Below are 22,980 nucleotides of genomic sequence, written 5' to 3' on the forward strand. Positions count from 1 at the left end.
TTTTTTTTTTTACATAAGTTCAAGAGTCTGATCTGGAGGTGAACCAACACGTCAACTTGCTGGTTGAGGTTCGTCCTCTGGCCACTATGAACATCTGTGACAAATTTCACAGCAATCCATCGAACAATCGCCAGGTTTTCTTACTAAAAACCACAAATGTGACGGATTATGAGAAAAGGTCAATAAAGTTGAGAGCATTTCTCTGCTGGGGACCACGAATGGCTGCTCAAAGTTTAATGGCAGTCTGGTTCAAACCAACCAATCAAACCATAGAGGGACGACTCAACGTCAAACAACATACGGACACAAGATACTTTTCTAACTGACGACAATCTAACTTGAGAGAAGATGTCCTGAAGGAAACTCCCCAACAATTATTTTCATTATCCATAAGTCTGCAGATATTTTTAACTTTTTTTTTTATATTAATCAAATAAAGAGAAATGAAAGAGTTTACCAGCTTGACAGACAAAATAAAAGACTTCTAGGAGCAGGTTTGTTGGTTATTGAAAGCCTCATTATTTCCTGTTATATATTTGACAAAGTGCGAGCTTTCACATAATGGAATCGTTTGACGCACGTCTTTCATTTAAATTTCCTCATCGCTGCATCTTTTATTGGACATTATGTTTACAGATGCGTGTGTGTGTCATCACAACTTCAGGAGAAAGTTACGAACAATGTACTGGTTTAAACTTGCCAGTAAACTTGTCTGTACTTTTATTTATTTGATATTTAAATCTTCCATTTTCATATTTTTATGCTATTTTTCCTTCTTTAATGCACTACGGATTACCCTTGAACATTAAGTGTGCTACACAAATGCCTTATTAAAAGTGTTCAGGAGGAACTTTACACCCTTTTGTTCAGTGTTACGAGCTCACACCATAACAGAGAAATGCTGGCTTGTCCAGTAGCTGTAAACGTCGACGGTTAAACAGATTAAGTCTTAAGCCCTGAGAAAGCATTTTAAATCAAGCTACTGTCGATGACACAAGAAGCAAGACAGGCTTGACCTGACAGGAAGTCTTCATCAGATAGACTTAGTGCTGTGTACACTAGCATTGGACCTGTGATATGAGGGAAACTGATTTGTTGTGCATAGTCACATTTCAAGCTCTCACCATATGGCTGTGGCAATGAACCTCACATCAGCAACTAAATTGTGTTCCTCACAAAATGCCAGAAATGTCAATTATGAGGATGCAAAAGGTAATAACGTGTCTGCTATCACAGACACAGATGTTGAGGTCATTAGTCTGAGATGTTATTATGTCTGTGTACTATGGGAGTATAATTGCATTAAGGGTGTCAGGAGGATATACTACAGAGTGCCTGCTGCCGAACAAACAGCCTGCAGCAACACCCGCCTCAACACATCATTAGAGATACATAAGTGATACAAAATGACTAATACAAGTCAGGAAAAATGTGTCTGCCCCGAGTCGAGATGCATTTTTATGAGACCGTGTGCTTCAATCCAGACGGCGTGGAAGTCGCTCAGAGGAGCATTATAAAGGGCTATATTGGGAAAAGGGCACAGTAGCTATCCCTGCTGATAAAGAAGTGAGCTCTTATTTAAGGCTATGAACTCCACACGAGGCATCCCCGATGTAGGACTGGTGAGAAAAAATGACTTCAAACGCTTCTGACAGCTCTGCTTACAGCAAGAAGTGAAGGAGGGGCTGAGGGAAGGAAGGAGCAGGAACGCAAATGGAGCAAATAAAGTGTGAAAAAGGAGGAAACAGAGCACGGAAGACGGAGAGGGAGGTAATGAAGTAAATAATGAACTACACTTTTTGAGCTTGCACCAAATCGGCTTGATTTCTTGAGAGAAAGTTTCTTGGGGAAGACTTCCAGCCAGTTTATTGAGCTCATCCTTTGCAACTTACTGAAACAACCAGGACTAGCAGTGATCTTCCACACTCCTCAATCCATCTGTACAGGTCGGTTAGATACGAAGGCTGCTACTTTTTCTTTTGTCTTTAGCCAACTCCAAATGCGTCAATGTAGTGGATCTTTTCTGGCGATGAAATACTGATTTGGAGAAGTAGCCTAACGAGGACAGACGGGATGTGACTCAGCAATGCTCCCGTCATATTGCTCCCGTTTCCTCATAATCCCATATCATTTACAGCAGATGTGTCGACTACAGATGCTTGCATAGATACACTCCGTCCCTCGTGCATCCACCCGCTCCATATGCAGAGAGCTGATAAGCGGCACAGTTAAACGACTGATTTCATACAGACATTATCTTGTGGGTTGTTGGGGGACGTGTCAGCTCCGCTTAGCTCGGCTTCAGAAACAATACGACTTTCAGCAGTGTTGCGGGGAAATGAAAAACACAGCGGAACGCATGACAGTGCAATAACAAGCGCTCGCTCAGTGACTAAGTTGTTTTTGAGGTCACATGCCTTCGAGCCCCATGTGGGGAGAAATACACGTTGACAAAGATTTGAGGCGGGAAGCTCGCAGCGGAGACATTCGATATGTTTGGAAGCAGTCGTAAATTGACAAAGCAGAGCTGGCTTGGTACATTCCTCTCACTTCTAGTGGCAGAAAAGTCAAAACAATGGGGTGACAAATTCATTTCACAGCCCATGTGGTTAACTTTAGCAGCTCTAGCAGTTTAGCGATTCTGGCTATGTGGAGAAAAAACGCCGGTTAGCGGTTTGTCTCACCTGATGGAACAACCTGCTCTCGGTGAAGGAGATGTACACGTTAACTTCACAAGTCTTTTTTTTTCTTTTCAAGTCCCTGCTCTGTTATTTATGCAACCTCTAAAACTCATCTTTGTGTCTCATCTCACTTTAGCTCAAGGATATCAGCTCACCTACGACTCTGTAAAACTACTCTACGTTACACAGCGACAAGTTGTGATGTTGGAGTAATGCAGCCACACATGCCAGGACCGAAAACCAAATCCTGTGAGCAATGAAACAGCTTCTGGTTTTGTTTGATTTTGATTACAGAGTAAGAGATTAAGGGGCTAAATCCACTGTTATGTATCATGCGTGTCAGCCGAAGTTCATACGAGGACTCGTCAGTTTGGGTAACACAAGTGAAGTGGGTATCGCTCAAAGGTACAGGTTTTTAAATACCCTTTGTGTAACTATGCTGTAATTCAGCAAACAACACCATCTGTGGACGCACAGCGGAGGAACTTTGCACAAAAGACGCTGACTTTAAAAGACATCCAATTATTTGCCTAATGCAAACTGCTGCTGGGGAATGTGTCGTCCATTTTTACATGAGAAGTGCAACCAGAGGAGGTCTCTTGGCAAACATGGACGCAACACCTGGAGCAAACAGCAGTGTACATGTGGGAATGCTAATATTGTTTGATGTCAGAAATGAGAAATTGTGAACCTGTCCTTAACCAGTACTGATTTGTATTAAAGGGGCGGCTGTGGCTCAGGTGGTAGAGCGGGTTGTCCACTGATGGCAAGGTTGGCGGTTCGATCCCTGGTCCCCCCCCACATGCCGAAGTGTCCTTGGGCAAGACACTGAACCCCAAGTTGCTCCCAATGGTAGATTAGCGTGTGTGTGTGAATGCGAAACACATTGTAAAGCGCCTTGGGTACCGCTAAGGTAGAAACAGGCGTTATATGAGTGCAGACCATTTACCATTTAAAGAAAAATCCATCACATTCGTTGACAAAAACAAATCCTAGTCTCAATCTCTTTTTAGTTCTGCTTTGGTCTCCACCAACTCCTGGGGGAAAAGATCTTCTTCTTGAACTATGGTGTTCCGCTGCCTTCAGCTGGAGCTGGACACGCCATGCACTGGACATTTTTTGAAACCAAAAAAATAAACAATAAATAAATGACCTTTTTGATATTTTGTTTCCGTCTTACAAGCAAATGTCTTTTTAATGGCCGTGACCACTAACTTCCATTTGATGTTAGCTGCAATATGTGGCTCATAAAGGAATAATAGGAAAGTCTGTCCCATACAACTTTAATCACAAAGGCTATTTTTCACACAAGCTTTCATTTCTAGCCTTGTATCAAACTTAATGACCAGACTTTATTGACTACAAACGGCATTCTGGTTGTTTTTTGTTGCATGGTGAGTGTAATTTTGGTTCCCCACAAAATAATTGTATTTAAAGGGCCATTAAACGTTCCGCTAGACAGGACACCCGTGACAAAAAACCTCGCTGACAGCAACATCTCAGAGCAGCGAGTGTGACAAAGGTGTGACGCAGTGTGTCAACTGTGTGATTCACTGTCACTGTCATTTATATCTCCCCCGTCACCAATGTCTGCATCAAACCACCCCCATTTCTGGCTCAGCTACAGGCAGTAGAATCAGATTAAAGCCCCCAGGCATCCCTTTCATATGAGTTACTTCTTTTCTCTGTCTGCTTACTAGCAGCACCGGCTTTGACAAGGCTGCGGGGATCCTTTCACAGGGGCTCCAGATTTATTTGGACCCTGGCGTCTTACTTTTTACTGGTCGGCGGTGTGGGGTTTTAGTTAAAGACAGAATCCCATAAAAAAGAAGCATCGGGTATGATTCCAGTAACAGTCAGTGCACCAAGAAACACCCATAAAATGCCAAACTGTCCTTGAGAAAGGACAGACAACTCTTAAAAGACAAACTCTTCGGACTAGTTCCAACGCAGCTTCACTCATTTATAAGCTCAGAGTGTCCCTGTTCATAAAATATTTGAGATGAGTTTGTGCTTTGGGGATTTCCGTCTCTATACTCCACCGGAGCTGCGCAAACATCCCCGTTGCCCCAGCTATATCTCTCATATCTCCCAAATATTAAAGCCTACTCAAGTGAGCCGACAATGACAGGTGACACACGAGAACGAGGCTGAGGAATGACATTCAAAGTAGTTGAGTGAAAAATGGAATGTCTCTATCCGAAGCTCCGGCAGCTTTACAGCTCAAGTGCTCTGGGTGGCAGAGGAAGCTCTAACCCCCGGCAGTGTGAATGTCACACAGAATAATCAAAGCATATCGGCAAAAGCAGCACGCTTCACTTGATTTGGGTGTTTGTTCTGTCTTTGGGGAGTGAGTCAGTGCTCATATGTTCAGTCCAGTCACTTAGAAAAGTGCAAAGTTAATAGTTAATCTTTATATAGGCGAAGTGTCAAGAGCCCAGTCAGCAAACAATCGGAAGCGTGTCTAGTGGCAGAAAGATGGATTTGCTAGAAGCAGGTTTGTAAATGTACTGCATTACAGGGAATGTTTAAAATGTGACTTTGTCAGCACTTTATACAAGTTTGGGGGGGTGGTACAGATATCCTGACTTTTGGTGTCAAGTATTGGTTAAGCAACAACAATAACTCTTGATCCTGCAGTTTGACGATGGAACTTAATTGATTTTTTTCTATCATGATCCTTCTTGCATGTTAAAAGACTCCAACCCAACATAACCTAACAATGGCATCATCAGGTTATTTTTTTAGGCTTTGGAAAGTATCTTTTTTCCAAAGTCTACGACTGATGTCACTTTAAAGAAATAATTGACAGTTAAGGACAAACACTAGACATAAAGCTACAAGATCATATATCATCAGACTGGAATCAGGATGTCAAAGCTGACCTTTGTCAACTGTCAATGCAGTGCTGTTCTGCTGAGAAACTGCAGGTCCTGCATTCATGTGGAAGCTACTCTGACATGCACAAACTACTTAAATTAGTTGCAGACTAAGTACACTCCCCTCATGGCAACTACGCTCCTTGAAACCAGGTTCCTCCCTCAGCAGGACAAGGTTTCCCAGCACAATGCGAAAACTGCCCAGGATCAGTTTGAGGAACACAGCAAAGTGTTGATCCTGCTTTCAAACTCCCCAGATCCAAATCACATCAAGCATCTGCTGGCTGCACCGGAACAAACAGATCCACAAAGGCTTGTCTCGCAAACCACAGGACCCAAAAGATCTGATGCCAACATCCTGGTGCCAGACACCAACCAGAGGTTGTGTGTCCATGGCCCGACAGGCCAGAACTGGAAATGCTTTAACAAATAAAAGTTTCTCACTATTATTATTAAAATCACTATTATTATATACTAGTAATGCCAATGAGAGTGTAGCAGAGCAGTTTGATGGTTGGAGGTGGGGTTAGGAGGTATCTCAGGGTTTGGAGTTTACACGACTTTTGGTATTTTTTTTACTTATTACATTCCTATAAAATCTGGTTGCATACAATGACACCTGTTCATCACTCCGACAGCTCCAATATCCTCCATGTCAATGCCCCGAGAGGGTTTGAGAGCTGATTTGGTGGAATGATCTGAATTAGGAAGACGGTTATCATGCTATCACTGATATTTTGTGTCATAAAAAAATAAGCGGCAGCAGTTTCCCTTATTTTAGAGCTTATTCTAAGCTGACTGCCTCCTGGCTCTAGCTTCAGATATGAAATTGGTATAAATCTTCTTATTTAACGCTTGGGCAAGAAAACACATTTCCCAAAATGTCAAACTATTTTGTAAGAATGCTTGTAAGGTCCTGATAGCTCAGACTTATTAAAATGGAGCTGATCAGACAGCATAATAATTACAACACAACTTCAACGTAATATTTTATTGGCGCAGACTCCCCAGTGGAAAAACAGGGGAAAAAGCTGACAAATTGCATTAGGTTATTTAAAAGTGACAAGGACAAGAAACCTTACTGACTGATACTGTAAATACAGTCTCTTTTATAGCTCTCATATACGATAGGCCTGAGGTGATTATGATGATGATTTAGAGCTTTAACACCAAGATCTGTTCCACTCGGTCTAGAGGATGCCTGCTGAGGAAGAAACCTCTGGATAAAGTTTGATTCGGCTTAAAACAGAATTTGAAACCTCTCAGGACTGAAATCACAGGTCCTGAGTAATCCTTACATGACTGAGGCTGATTAAAACGAGGTACATTCTGCGCTGTGAAAAAAGATACGACGCTCAGAAGGAAATTAAAGTTGGAGTGGAAACGGTTTTTGAACGTTAACATGAAGATGTTAAAATAAAACTGCATCACAGCTCTAGAATCATGACTACTTTTGATACTCCCACCACCCATGTTCTCCTCATCAGCCCATGCAGTGGGTGGGAGAGCGACTGAGCAGTTTCTGAGCTCAAAGCATTTCCTCCCTAGCAGACTAATTGCCACGGTGTGAAGAGGTGGCTCCTAATGAGGTGCTCTTCTCTTTACACCTTCATTGTTGGCAGCTGTCTACTGACACACTAACTGTCTCATTCTCAATATTAAGCCCAAAGCAGAGACCACAGACACAGCATGTATATATTTGGATAATGTTGTAAAGACGGGATTAAACGCTAACATTTAAAGGTCTTTTTTTGTTTTAATATATATTAAAGTTAGGGCTGCAGGGTGGTAGCACTGTTGCCTCACAGCAAGAAGGTTGCCGGTTTGCGTCCCGGTGGGGGCACCGGAATCTTTCTGTGTGGAGTCTCCATGTTCTCCCCGTGCAGCGTGGGTTCTCTCCGGGTTCTCCGGCTTCCTCCCACAAGGTCCAAAAACATGTTGAGGTTAATTGGTGATTCTAAATAGGCCTGAATGTGAGTGTGCTTGGTTGTCTGTCTCTAAGTGTGGCCCTGTGATGGACTGGCGACCTGTCCAGGTGAACCTGCCTTCACCCTAAGTCGGCTGGGATAGACTCCAGCCCCCCCCGTGACCCTAGTGAAGATTAAGCTGTGTATAGAAAATGGATGGATGGATGGATATTAAAGTTAAGAGTTATTTTGGCTGGCCCTTACTTGAAGAGTGTGTTCAGCGTTAGGACAACTTGGAATTAGCTTTGGGTAAATGTTAGGGGACCTAAATACTTTGACTTCATTAATCTTGCATTTATTTGTTGTTTTTCTTTAGGATAAGGTCAAGTAACAAACGCACTGGGTCAAAAAACACAGCCTCCTAATTTGTTTAAATGAGACCACCGTGTTGGCAGAGCTCCAGTGAAACAAATGCTGAGTCATCAGGCGAAAAGTTTAGGATTTTTTTTTTTTTTTTACAGCAATTCAATGCTGCATTATCTGATAATTCACTGAACAGTGTGACTCTACAGCCGACAGAGAAAATGCTGAGGTGGAGGATAAGGAGTTTGTCACCATAATAACTTTCCAGAGTTGCTAAACCCTGTCTCACAGTGTTATAAACTGGCAGGCAGCTGTCACAACGTCTTCTGCTCGTTCTGTGAGCTAATGAGCTAAACGTAGTTTAGCAGAGTTGCAGATGGAGCAACAAACAAAGATCACACAGTTTATTAAAAAGAGACATTCATACCATCAACTCCTGGCTCAGAAAATTTAAAAACACTGCTTTTTTGTGGGGTCGTTAGTATTCTAATAGGGGAAGCTCGCTAAAAGTGAACTAAATGAAAGAGAACTAATGAGCTATGAGCGCTTCATCCGTTTTGGGCTCTTTCTGTGTCCTTAAAGGGAAAGTTGAACTCTGATCCAACATTTTCTGCAAATCCAATTTTGCTGCCATTCCAATGTAATCAAACAAACTGCAGCAAATTTAGGGTCAGATTGAAACTCTGGTGTGACGATAGACTATATATAAAAGATGGATTTAGCCACCGGGACGTCACCTAATAGTTTATGGACTCCCGTTATGCTGGCAGACATAACAAGCAAAGCGTGGCTCTGACGAAGAGGACGCTACACATCGCAGTTCGGTAATGATCTGTCAGTCACAATGTAGCCCTGACCTAAAATGCACCCTGCTGTATTGCCTAATTTCCCCAAAATGAGACCTTCATTTACATAATAAGCATCGTGCCGTCTTCAGAAAGACTTGAAACTAGCAATTGAGACCACAAATTAATTTGGAGAATTTTTAATGAGGTGACAGATCAAGTGAGAAGTCGGATCCTTTTCTCATCAAAGTCAGACTTCTTTTTGGAACCAGAGTCGCCCCCTGCTGGCTGTTTGAAAGAACACAGATTTAATGTACTTTGGTTTTGACTTTACTTATTTTTAGCTTCAGCTTCTACAACCATTTTTTAAAAGCAGTCTATGGCTGTGACCAGTCAAACTTTTATTGCTCAAAATGGATTTTCTGTATCACAATTCATAATCTCCTCCTTGTTTTAACACGATTCACTCTGAAAGTTCCCTAAGCCTTAAATCCCCCTGTCCCTTTTCTTTCCAGACTGAATCTGTACAGTGCATCGTGCCCATAGTTCAAAGCAAAAATGGTGTCAAATAAATGTTGCTGCCCTGCACCCGACGGAATAAACACGAGCCGATGGATGGTGTAGGAGAGAAATCTGCTTGGAAGTTCATCTGTCAGTGAAAGCATCCAGCTGAGCTCTGCTGCGGCGGTTTATCACGTCTGTAGGGTTGTTCGTGTTTCCAATAGTTTGATAAAATGTACAAACACTGTAATGCCACAAACAGGGAGTTAAACACTAATCAGCTAATCAACCTGCGAATAAAACCCTCTTTTTAAAAAGTGCTTTTCAGTGTGTCACATTCTTCACTTTTAAACTACTCTGAGCCCCCACATGCATAAACCCACACACTATGGCTGTGACGTCAGTTAAGTCTGTGAGGGTTTAGTACTTAGGCCTTCGGGTGGAGATTGGGATTGAAGCTTTCACTCATCCACGTCATGGTATATCTAGGCTAGGGACTCCTCATCAGCCAGTCAGAAGCCTTCTGAGGAAGAGGCGAAACGTCTTTAAAAGTTTTAGGTACGCTATGAATTAGGGGTGCGTCTACACTCTTGCTATTACTGTCACTGCTGCTCTTTTTCAAAGACCCATAAAATGAGTTCTCTGCACATGTTGAACTTGACTTGGGGTGTGGTGTCCATCATAATCTAAAATAAAAGTACATCAGGTTGGATGAAGGAAACCGCATATCCAAACACACAAAAACAAATTCAACATTTGATCATAAAATGAACCTTTATATGCACAATGAATATTATCCTGTTAAAATCTAATATGAGATGAAGATATGAGGTCTCTATCAGGTCTTGAGAAACAGCAGAAACTCATTTTCCTCCCATGGAAACACACTGTATACACTCTTCTGTGTGAGGAAAAATTGCTTATGCATGTGTGTATGGCATATGATAAACAATGGCTATTAACAGGCCAGCCTTCCCCTGAGATGCAGCTCTTTGCTTCATAGTGAGATCAATCCAAAGCAAGAGCATAAATAGAAAAACTGCCTGCATCACCAGCCTGGAGGCAAAAACTGGGTCATATTACTTGCAGTTTTGATTTTCAAACTTTCTTCCTTTCTCCCTTTCTCATATATGTGAAAAGCCTGAGTCAGCATCCTTCTTCGGCGGTGCGGTCTGCCACCCCCTCTCGCGCTGCTGAGCAGTGTCTCTATAAGGGACGGGGAGCATGGGGATCATTGTGCTGTTTGTCCCTGCTGCTCTGCTGGGAAACACATACCGCTGTGCTCTCCGGGGGGAGCCGAGACAGTCGGACTGCTAGTCTTTTAAATCCGTGTTAGAGTGGTAATCCTCCTCTCCTGCATGTGGCATCTTTCAAAGCGCCACCGGGGATTCAGGTGTGACCCTTCATCGTCAGGCTAACAGGACGGCTGGGTGTCACTTGACTACATGTCCCGCGGGGACTGATTGATGAACTGATCCATTTGATGAGGCGAGACAAGCTGTCCTTCACAACACACACGCACACTATTTTGTGCACTGTAATACCTTGGAGGATTTTATTTTTGGTGTCCCACATCAACGTCAAAGTAAGAACAGATGACTGGTGTATATGTCAGGAGTACAGGTCCCACAGGGTGTGCTGCACCAAGTCAGAAAAATGCAGTTACAGCCAGTAAGCTAAAAGCCAGACAGCCTCCTGCTCGTGGCTGAACTACGCAATGAAGCACTGATAAGGTCAGACATGTTAATGAAGTGTCACTAATTGTCTTGTCACTGGCGTCTGTGGCAGCTGTCATGGAAACATAATAACATCCAATAACGGTAAAGGTTGCCCCAGTATGTCTGTTCTGAGACCAATAATGAACTCCATTTAAAATAATACCGAACATAATAATAACGTCACTGCAGCTCTACTTACCTGAAGTAAACCTCAAAATGTTATGACATTTCTGAACATGCATAATCATCTTAGTAACTGTGATCTGAGGTGTTATTAAAATAAAATTCTGTGGTTGACATCAGGGTACAATGTGTCACATTATTCATTTGGACGACTGCAAAGCCAACCGCTCAAGTTGATGCTCAGTTCTAACGGCACCATTAGGAGTTTAGTAATAGCATCACTTTTATTTATTCAGAAAACTTCCACAAGAAGCCAAACTCTCCAATTGTGACAATTCCTGATAGGTGTTAAAAAAAAGTCCTACATGAAGTTAATTATTATTTTGCATATTACCTGTTGACCACATTAGTAGCTCTACTGGTGGCGCTAAGAAGCCATGCACAAGGACACCTCAGTGGAGATAATATGGGAGGGGAAAGTGGAGTCTTGTCACTCTGCGATATCCCATACATTCATTTCTGTATCCTTCTTTATTTACGTGTGTTTTTCATTGTTGTGGTGAAGCTGTTGCATGTAATTAGCGCTGAAGTTTTTGTAACTCCTTCAATTAACAATTCCATAATGATATATATGCTATATATTTTTGCTTGATCAACACATGTTAGAGAAATTGCTCGTACTGTTTCCTTTACTGACATCGTTGTCTTTTGGCCTGACGAAAGCCAGGCTGACACTGTACCGACTCAGCTTGATTACAACCTCGTTTTGGTTTCGCTCCAAATGATTTTACAATGGGGCCAAATTTCTGCCAAATTGGTTGTCATTTCCGGTGCAGTCTGACGAGCATCAGGATGCTTGATTAATCCCAAACCTAATCAATGATCCGGCTCATGGAAGATCGGTTGGACGTCTGGCCAGTCAGAAAGTTTGGTCATGTGTCTTGCAGTCTGAGCAGCTACATGGACGGATTCTGCACAATCCGACAGGACGTAACCTCAGCGTGTTTGTGCCAGCGCAGAAGTAAACAATATTAAACACGGTGCAGACCAGAGAGCTCGCGGTGTGGACGGAATCAATGTTAATCAATCTCTGGAAACAACACACTGACCTGTAAAGTGTTTTTTTGTCTCTGCGAGGATACAGCCGTCCTATCTGTGGCCATGTTCAGCCTAAGTGCTCCCGCACAACGTACACGATTAATAACAAACTCAATGCTTGTCCAGTCACACTCTGTCTGCTGTGTGTGAGGAGCTCTGCTTTGCCCTCAGAGAGCACAGGAGAGAAAAGCAGAGAGAGCTAAAAAAAAAAAAATAAATCACCACTCACAACCAGGTTTGGAGTGGCGTCTCTTGTCTGCAGTCCTGCGCTGCATTACTGGATGTAATTATCAGCTGAAATTCCATTATGGGAACAATAATTTCATTTTCTTGGCCACAGATATATAAAGTACCCTTCGCTTTAATGGGTACATGTAAGCCTAGATTTATTTGCAAACACACATGGGCGAGAGGTGCTGGAGCACAGAGCTACAGGTTCGGACCAGCAAACCTAAACAGTACCGTCGAGGGGAAGCATTGTGCATTCTCACTCGAGCACACAAACCACATCCCTTCAACTAATGTGACAGCTGACCTTATAATGACTCCAACAAATTCTCACTCACCTTTCCAGCTGCAGTTTGTTGGAATACAAACTGTGGACAGCATGGCAGAAAGAAAGGGGAGGCTTTGTTCACTGAAACAACTGTGCTGGTTACAGCCACTGAACAATGTTTGTACCTGACAAGCCACATAACCACAGGGCCCCGTCTACCAGAAACAGCTTTGACTGCATGTCACGAATAAAAAGACACGGGGATGGAGTCAGTGCAGCCAGCTGAGTTTCGACATGAAATCAGGTGCAGAGGCAAAGCGGGTTTAAGTGGCAAGCTGAATTCAATGAAGCTGTTTGTTTCACTCTCGTGCTGAATGTCAGACACCTGCACAAGTTTCAACAGTAATTACAGATGCTTAATTAATCTGCAGCAAGCATTAGCCCGCCCTGCAGCAGAGGACAGATATGAAAGCTTCGCCTTTGCAGAGACAAAAAAGCAGCTATGGTACGACAACAAAGATCCGTCTATCTATGGGTTGCGCAAAACCGCTTCAACAAATGCAAATAGAGTAATCTGAGCACATACTGAGGAGAGGCACTACCATTACAGCAGCCTTCAGGGTATCAGGCGATCCTTAAAAACAATTACCCACAACAGGGCCCTTGGGTGCTGACGTTCTAATTGGAAAGCTCACGGAGTCTAATTTACAATAAACACACAGAGATAACAGGCTTATCTTCCTCTATACACCGCTATCATCTCCCCCCATTAGAAAACCAGAAGTGAACTGTTCCAGACAGCAGCTATTCAAATGTAATGAACATCACAGTGAAGCTCTCCGCCTGTCAATGTTTAATAGTAATCTCTTTACATTGAACTGCGGTAACAAGGTTTATGCGCTCAACTCCTGAACAGTAATTCAGCAAGAAGTGAGTGTTCAGCAGACCCAACAGTCTCGTATCATATTTGCAGATCATATTTTATCGGACTGAAGAACAAAATGTGTTGCTGTTTACACTGCAGCGTCACACATGCAAATTCAGATTTTGTGCTCAGATTTAATAAACAAATTGCAACTTTCATTTCGGCACGTGTCCACAGTGGATATTTTCTTATTGGTATTAGTGGAAAAATACTAAGTACCATGTAATGCACAGCCCATGTTAAGTGCCTTAAACCTGCATTATTTCCAGTGGCCAGCAGGGGGCGACTACAGTGATTGCATAAAAGAAGTCTGTAATAGAAGTCTAAGAGACAAAAACCCTACTTCTCATTTGATTTGCTCCCTCAGTGAGTATTTTCCCTACAGATGAATGGTCTCAGTTATTAATTTCTGGCCTCCTTCATGACAGTGTGACGTTCATTTAGTAAATTATTGTTCAATTTAGAGTAAAATAGACAAGGCTACCTTGTGATAGACAAGTTGCGACCATATGGAAGTGGGTAAGTTTTTTGTCTCTGTCTTTGTGTCCCTGAAGACCTACCAGGACCTGAAGAGGTTCGCCATGTTCAACGTGATGGTGGCGCGCATGGATACAGCGCCCCCTTCAGGAGACAGTGAGAGTGAACGTTTAGCATCTTGCCTATCCCAGACGTGCATTCTGCAAAACTTACTAATTAAATGATCCTGAAGAAACACTCTGTCATCTTGCCGGTACGACTGTGTATGTACAGCAACATGACAACAAACTTGATTTGATTTGTAAATTCTTGTGTTAATAATGCACTAACACCACAAAAAAGTAGTAGTAGCAATAAAGAAGATTTAAAAAGGCCAGGAAGAAAAAAAGCATTCAGTCTCAAGGATACACAAAATTCATTTTGGAAAGAATGAATATGAACTTAAACCTAGTTTGTCTACAAGAAACCTTCACCTTTAATCATGTCTTTTACACAAGTCTTCAGTGGGTTTTAGATTTGCTGACACACAAGAACTTTTAAATTGAAATTTTACTGACAATATACAGAATATTAACAAAAATATTCCCCCAAATATATACTATGTATGCAGGAGGTTGTGCTTTTCTCAGTCTTGAGCTTTACCTTCAGACCAAGAAGACAGGGCAGCATGTGTTCAGCTTGTCAGGCAAAAACAAGAGCAAATAAAGACCTACATAATTATATGACAAGAAATTGTGAATTAAGACATTTGGTGCTCTTTTTGGGCTGACTAATTCACTAATTATTAGTGTTTGAGTTAAAGCCAAAGCACATTCAGGCACAGAAGGCGAGGAAAAGATGCATGTCGGCCACGTAGCTCAGCCGCTTTGCTTTCAGCTCCCTTGTTAACTGGCGAGAGATTTCGATGTTTATCTGCATGTACTGTCAATTTAAACGGTGGAGTCACTGCTGGAAGACTGACTTGACCTTTTAAAACTGCCTCTTTTACTCATTTGTCAAACGAAACACAAAAGGAACAGAAGTGCAGATTGCTGCAACAATTAGAATATTATGACAGACTTTAGGAGGATAGTTGTTGTTGCTACAGGTCTTAAAAGTACAATGCCCACAAATAACCAGCGTAAGACAGGAATAATTTAGAGAAGCAGCGATTACATAACGGCTCTGTGCAGGAATTGAGATTTCACACTGCATGATTAAAAGGAGTAGAACAAGGACATTTGATGAGAATGTGTAGTCCACATGAAAGACTGTCTGCTAATCCCCAGCATAAGAGCAGAGTGAGACACTAGATAGCCACCTCCATACAGAACTATAGCCTGGAGAAGAAGAATAAAACAGCACTGGGGTGGGAGAAGGCAAGACAGAGAGTAAGAAGAAGAAAGCAACACCAGTGGATGCAATTCACAGCGCGCCAAGGTGGGCTACATTTTCACTTTTCCCTTTCATCTCGGTCAAAGCATACGCTGAACAAAAGGTGCCAAATACTGATGAGACCGACTGGGCCGATAACTTCTGTTGTGTTGTTTGGAAAGGAGGACGGTACAGTCAAGCAGTGATGTAGCATTTCAGCAGCTCTACCTATTTATATAAGATCAGATTCACTGTCTCATTAGTCGACGGGATGCGATCTGATTAGCAGAAATACGCTTTTCCTTCGATGCAGTTCTGAATTTTTGCTTACAGATGTAGAAAAAAATGTAAATACTGTATCATGTTACATAACCGTGGCATTACTAAGCAAGGCCGGGGTGCTTTCATAAAACCAGGGCAGTTGCACACGACATGAATGCATCATGGTGTGTGTGTGTGTGTGTGTGTGTGTGTGTGTGTGTGTTTCACTCGTCTAGCAAACAGCCCTTTTTCAAATCAATTCTCAAACAATAAATCGAGCGTCGCGAATGTGGAAAGCTCATTTAATCTTATTTTTAAGTACCACTCATGCACAGGCCACAACAAAATGAGCCAAACTCACATTGGCTGAGCTGTGAGGGGGCAGTTGCATTGCAATTTGATGAGGTGATGAATGTCAAGTATGGTGATTTAGTGAAGCTGCACAAACTGTTTATTGAGAGAAAAGTCAAGACACTAGAGAACTTGTGCTGTGTGAAAGCATCTATTATTTAATTAGGGAAATTCGAGTTCTGGTGGGTGGTCAGCGTGTACTGCAAACAAACAAGCCATCACTCACATTCGGCAAGATGGTACTACGATACTGAGTGGGTTTCAAAACGGGCACTTAAGTTGCCATTGTGTACTGCTTTTAGCATGAAGCATCAAAAAGCGTTTCTCTGGTAAAAGTTACGTAACTCTGAAATACGACCATTCACTCCTATCAGCTGCTGAGAAACATGCTTCCTCAAATTTTGCCAAAAAAACTCATTTTAAATGTCTTGACTTCTGATTAACATTTAGTCCCGTTTTTTATAATTCCATGAAAATGAAACTGAGACACCAACTGCTGTGTAGCTCTGATGGCGCTGCATTATCAGGTCATTATTATAGTGTGGAAAAAGACTTTGAAGTTGCCATTCCAACAGCCCATTACACCACTGATTATACTGATCATATGAATGAATATACAGTACATTGGCACCGGCCCTGCTTCAGCGAATCTGAAAATGAATCTCATTACCTTTGCAACATTACAATGTGTTCCACATATGTGCTCAACCGGCACATCACACTGAACTGCCAGCGTAAAATCTTTGTTTTGTTCGTTGGTTAATGTGGAAATTGTTTAGTCCATTTATCACTCAATATGTAAAATAGAAAAAATTTACTGATGATCATTTTTTTAAAAAGTAGATGTTCAGTTTAATATCAAACAAGACAAAGAAAAGTACCAAGACCTCACAAGGGAGAAGCAGGAACCAGAGAACAGTTGATGATTTGGTGATCAAAATATTTTTATTGTCTCCCTATCATGTAATTAATTAACACATTGCTCCTTTTAAACATGATGTCCAGCTGGTGATCAGGACTGTCATCATCAAGGTTCTAACTTCTTTATACTGGAATAGGTTGATGTAGCATCACTTGCTTTCATTAGAAATCTTCTATCTTCTAATGCTAGTGCTTAGCGCAACATTGCAACAGAGCAAACTACGACTGGTGTTATGTTTCTGCACACGCAAAGGTCCCAATGACTTAATTAAGTCCTTCCTCCAAGTACATAGGAGTCGGTGTGAACTTCTCCTACATGCACTGATGTAGATAGTAGATCAGTGCATGTATGGAGTGTAGTCCTCCAACCAGACTGGAAAGTGATATAATACCAAGAGCTATCATTGTGTGTGCATCTACATCCACAAGGGAGCATAACCAAAGCTCACCACGTTGGAAACAGGACTCCAGTCACTTAGCCTGCTCTTAATCACAAAGTCATTTTAAGGGAGCTGTTAGCGGACCACCTTTGGCCACCTCGCCATCAGCAGCGCTACCCTCAAGCATTACCAAACTTACTAGCTAGAGTTGTCTAGTTCCTACTGTAGCTGCCTAATGCTACTAAAACGAGCATTTCTGTCTTCCTCACCCAACCTAGCTATCCTATTGTAACACAGCAGACAGTAAACCGCTGCCCAAATTGTGCCTCTGGCTGCAAAATCTCTTACAATGGACACCTGTAGTGTGTATGTAATGCTGCCCTGTCTGGCCTTCCTGTCAAACAAATCTCAATCTCCACCTTATAGATAAACTTCCTTTCATATTCCTTCCCTGCACATCCATGATTGGCTTATGTTTAATCTGTGGTGGTTAGACAAGCATGTTTATACGTCACCGACCAAACACTATGGGGGAGTCACTTAGGAAAGTCTGCAGATATAATGACTCACAAAAGGTTGCATATTAATGTTGATAAGCCGCATTAAACGATTAAACAGTGGGACAGTCCTAAACCCTCACATACTTAGCAGGGTGCACATCAAAATCTGAGTCCTAGACGGCAGACACTGGGTTGGGCTCATGGCCAAATGTTATCAGAAAACCAAGGTTATGGGATCAGACTTTCCAGATATGTGGGACAACTAATGCCAAAGATAATTTGACAAAGATGTATAAGTCAATATTTGGATGTGAAAACATCCGTTTTTTTGGCCTATTTTGTGTAACATTCTCGTAGATCCTCCCCCAGGCATTTGTCGTATTTACCCAGAAATCCACAAATCCTCCTCAGTTAAACAAACTGTCTCCAAACAGAAAATGACAAAGCGCTCTGTCCAGTTGGGCTGTCAGATCTTTTGCCTCTCCTCTCCCTGTGGCTCCTTTGCATAGAGCATCACAGACTGGCTGGGCTGGCAGACAGGAGCACGCTGCATCCAGCTTACTGACGTCACTTCTCCTGTAAATGAAGTTAAACTTTCTCGGTGCCGTGTGGAGCCGTTCATTTAAAATCCCACAAATTGCTTTTGTGGGTCCTGCACTGAAATGACCAGAACAACACAATGGTGCTGTCAGCCAGAACAGTTTCATCAGCCTGGGTCTAAAGATGCAGCACAGGGAAGGTGTCTGGTCTGAGTATCCTGAGCTGTCAGAGAACATACAGGTAAAACATTTTCCCCTGGAGGAAAATGTGCACTTTATCAAAGGCAGAACAAAAAAGTGGCACCAAGTGATGTCTGCAGGATGAAATGGACTTTTGGAATGAGGTACGCTTGAAAGCAGTGCTGAAATAGGGCGGTTGGGGAGTTTCTGTTCTCCTTAGAAGGTTTGAGTTAACTGCAAGGCAGGCTGCAGCATCAAGTGTCATCCTCCAGGAAAGCAAACTAAGAACAGATTTATCAACCAAGTAATGCTTCTTCCCTCCGTGAGCAATCGCAGCATACATGCACCGTACAGGAAAGAACTGAAATCAGTGTGATTTTCTTGATGCTCCTGACAAAGTGCCCAATGTTACAAGCAATTTTACTCTAATGAATCTCAGACGCCAAAACAACAGGCTGTACTTGCTACTGCTGGAAATAAACCCTTCCCAAGAAATTTAGTAGTGATGCCAGCATAAAAGAGATGACAAATGAATCATGGGAAGCAGAACTGGTGGGAGAGAATGCTTATTCTAGTTAGATACAGAACAGAAAAATTACTTTCCCACCCCTGGGTCCCATTCATCAAGGTGTGCTGCACGACCCAGGCCATAATACATCCCAACCACACTGTGTTACACCCGCACAATGACATATGGAGTCCTTTTATACAACTTAGAGAGCTGTAGGACTAATGAGTCCCTGTGATGAAACGTACATGAGTCGCAGCACAGCAGAAACAGCAAATACATTACAGCGCTGCAGCTTTCATCAAGTTTGTAAGATGTTTTTGAAGGACTCAGACTGACTGTGTTCCTGCAGTGCTCGATATATTATAACTAAAACTTTTAGGACTGTTTTAATTACAATGTAGAGTGTAATTTAAAACCCTTTTCACAGTTAAAATGGTCAAAAAATTACACCAAACCAGATAATGAGGCCTTAAATGTATAGATTGAATTTTTCTGTCAGTCTTTCCTATCTGGAGATCGGATAGTAATTACGAGAAACATAATTATTTATTATTATTACTACACAGATCTAAATAAATGGCAGAAAGCTGATGGATAGACTGACTAGTTTAAAAACGTTCTGTGCTACAATGGACACTTGGCCATTAGAAGTCTGAGTGTTTTTGTAGCAACAGTGCTACAGTCGTGTTGGTACCAAGAGGAAACCTCTGGTGCTGTAATAAGACGCTAACGCTAAATGCCAAAAACCTCTTTAATACTACTTGAGGCTGGGTCCAAAAGCAAGTCATTTCCCACAGACCTCCATGTTTAAACCACTGACTGTATATAAAGATGGGGGGACCTTCTGTGATGGCACCTACAGCTGACCTGAACAGTGGTTTTTATAGCTTTGTGTGGCGGCTCTGTTACCATCTTGGCAGTGGCGACTCCTCTCAACTCTGAGCTAATGCAAAAATGATCAAAGAGGTGATGCATCAGTAGAGCTGATTCAGGTAATACAAACAGCACAGCCTTAAATAAAGAATTTACCCACATGTTGTGGTCATGAATGAGGCAATGAGCTCCAGATACCAAATCGATTGTTGTAATAGGCTGTAAACATGTTTATTTCTGCTGTAAAGTTGGACATTTTAACATGGTGGTCTATGGGGATTGACTTACTTTTAGAGCGACCCTCAAATGGTCATTCAAAGAAATGCAGTTCTGCAATGGCTTTATTTTTCAGCTCTGGAGGTTGCTGCTTGTGAAAAAAGCAGATTTAAACCTGACATGCAAACTCAAGACTCAACCCTGCTGTCGACAAACAAAGTATGCATCCTATACACAAGCTGTGCTGACAAATTTAAACTTTTAACAGTGACAGAATGGGAAAAACACATATTAATCATTAAATTTAAAACAGCAGAAAATTACTCATGTTTTCAGGCAGGTCAGTCAACTTAAAAAATAGATTTAAAACAAAAGCATAGTGCCTCTGAAAGCGTGACAGGTCATAACAAATCTGATGAACACATAACCCCAACCCTAACCCTTTACATAGAAAAATCAAAATCACAAAACCTGCTCAGTTAGCACAAATGTTACTGCACCAACACTGCTCAACATGTATTTGAGCTCCCTGAGGCAGAGCAGATCCCACACTGTGCTGCACTCCCTTTAGTTTAACAACAGAGGCCCATTTGGTTGAACCCATTTCTAAATTGCACCTCCGGTTTATTGCTGTAGCACCAAAACCATCCACCGAGAAAAGGTGGACGTGCACCATTATGTGGAACATTTCCCAGGGTGCCAGTTACTCACAAACAACGTGTTACTTTGGAACAGCCTCCACCTCTGCTGGTCGAGCTGATGAAAGACATTTACATGAGTGGCTGCTGCAAACTGCACGGCCCCTCAGAACTGTGGTCTCTGCAAAAAGTTCCTCTTAGCTTTTTAATTTTATGAAGCGGAACACCTTGCTCGAACAAGAATGAAATATTAATATCGATGTGCGTCGAGCAATAACCATTCAATTACAAGACGCCAAGGGAGAAGAGAGAGTAGTTAAAAACAAGGCAGCAGGGCGGTGGTCAGCTGCATCGACTCAGTGTTCAAATTGAAATAATTAATGTGCATTTCATATACAAGGCTCGCTGAATATGTGATTTGAAAAGGTAATAACTTATACAGTAGTATTTATCTTTTTTCTAAGAGTATTGTTCTTGCTAACGCGGTGATGCTTTATGCTACCATGACAACAGGCGCTAGCAAATTTAGTTGGTGAGCATTAATTTTGCGAGTTCACCAAATTCATGAGAAAGCACTCTGTATCCACACATGATAGAGTCTGCAATATTCTAATTTCAAATGTCTAACAGAGTGTTTTTCTCTCCATGTACAATCTACCTGATAGCATGACATACTAGCTTAGTAGTTACAAAGTGTAATGACCAAAAGTTGGTGGACATATTACCTGTCATAATACCAATATTTAAAAATGCATGTCACTGTTAAATCTCTGAACTGCATCCAGTGGTCCAACACTGTGTGACACTAACATTAGCTTAAGGAGCTACAGGGATTAGCTGTATTATTTTTTAATTATCACAACATTGTCAATATCACTCAGTGAGGCAAACATCTTTCAAAGTCAGTATTTCCAAACCAAACACTGAATGATGCAAACTGTGAAGCTGAAGTGATAACTTGCAAGCTAATTGTTAACTTTCCCATAGAAAACAATCACGTACATCTATGATAAAATACAGCATCTAAAAATCAAGCTGGAGAAGTGTTTGTTATATATTACAAAGTAAGCTGTTTTGGACATCATAATAAAACACTCTTAGCTTATACGACCATTAACTTGTCACTTCAGCAGCACTGTGAGTGATGGCAATGCCAGGTCTGCAGTGTACTTTGTGTTATGTGGGCTGTGCTTAAATGACTTTGAACTGCCTATTTTGACAATGTGACAATCCTACTTCCAAAAAAACCCCCAAACTTAAAGTTAGAGTACACAGTATTTTAGCCACCACGGAGAATGTGAGGACGATTTTGAAAGAATAAAACAAATCAAACACCCCACCACCTCCCTTCAGGCCTCCCTGCAAAGCCACTCTTCCAAAACACACGACTGTCACCGTGTGAGTGCAGCTGGAAAACTAATCCATCAGAGACAGTGACGGCGGGGGAGAGGAGCATCTCGTCTAAAAACACACAAACATCATCGGATTCGCAAAATGTCCCGTTCAAAGCCAATATGGTCGACCAGAAGATAAATATCATCAAACAACACATGCTCACAACTTGGCTACAGCGCAGACAGGCAGCAACACACACACACACAGATATGAGTAAACACACCTCAATAAAAACTGGAGGAGGATTAAGACCACAAAGAGCACTGAAAGACGCACAAATGCACAAATAAACAAGATCATCTGGCATGTTAAGCAGCGCAAGATGCTGCGGGGTTATGTCGAACCGGGAAACGTGGCTGCTATTGTTCTGCTTGCTACCTCTAGTGATGTGAGACCTGTGGAAGGTTCAAGTGCATGGTACGTACAGGTAGGCAGGTACGCTGTCAATCATCTCATGCAGGGTAAATGCAAGGACTGGAAAGGCCTGTAAACCACAGATAATAGATATTTTTTGTTCTGTTTTTCTATTATCAGAGTATTTGATTTGTTGATTGCTTTCAGGATGTAAAGAGAATTTCAACAAATACAACAAAAAAATGCTCCTGGAACACAAGCTTTGTGGTCAAACATTGAAAGTAGTATCTAGCATCATGTCTGTAAATTATTCTTGTTATAAATGTACTCAGCACACGCTACAGCTGAATTATCTTTTACTTGCAACTACAATTTTGATCAGCAAAACTGCACTTCAGTATTTTTCTATATCATGAAGCCTATCTCATTGTGTTCAGCCAAACAGGACATCTGTTGTGATTGAAGAGACTTGTGCCGAGCTCTTGTTTTAAAAAAACAGCTGACAAAGAAATTTCAAAACAGGGGAGTTCCGTGTTCAGCACAATCAAAAACGTA

General features: G+C 41.8%; 1 long non-coding RNA gene across 1 annotated transcript in view; it reads right to left on the minus strand.

The window, feature by feature from the left end:
* Positions 1-2,119, minus strand: part of LOC103374100 (uncharacterized) — a 10,877-nt gene extending 8,758 nt beyond the window's left edge. Inside the window, exon 1 of the long non-coding RNA XR_521108.1 lies at positions 1,893-2,119. This is a non-coding gene — a long non-coding RNA (uncharacterized LOC103374100). The remainder of the gene's footprint in view (positions 1-1,892) is intronic.
* Between the last annotated feature and the right edge of the window lie 20,861 nt (positions 2,120-22,980).

Source organism: Stegastes partitus, unplaced genomic scaffold (genome assembly GCF_000690725.1).
Source record: "Stegastes partitus isolate 25-593 unplaced genomic scaffold, Stegastes_partitus-1.0.2 Scaffold2143, whole genome shotgun sequence".
NCBI classification, from domain to species: Eukaryota; Metazoa; Chordata; class Actinopteri; family Pomacentridae; genus Stegastes; species Stegastes partitus.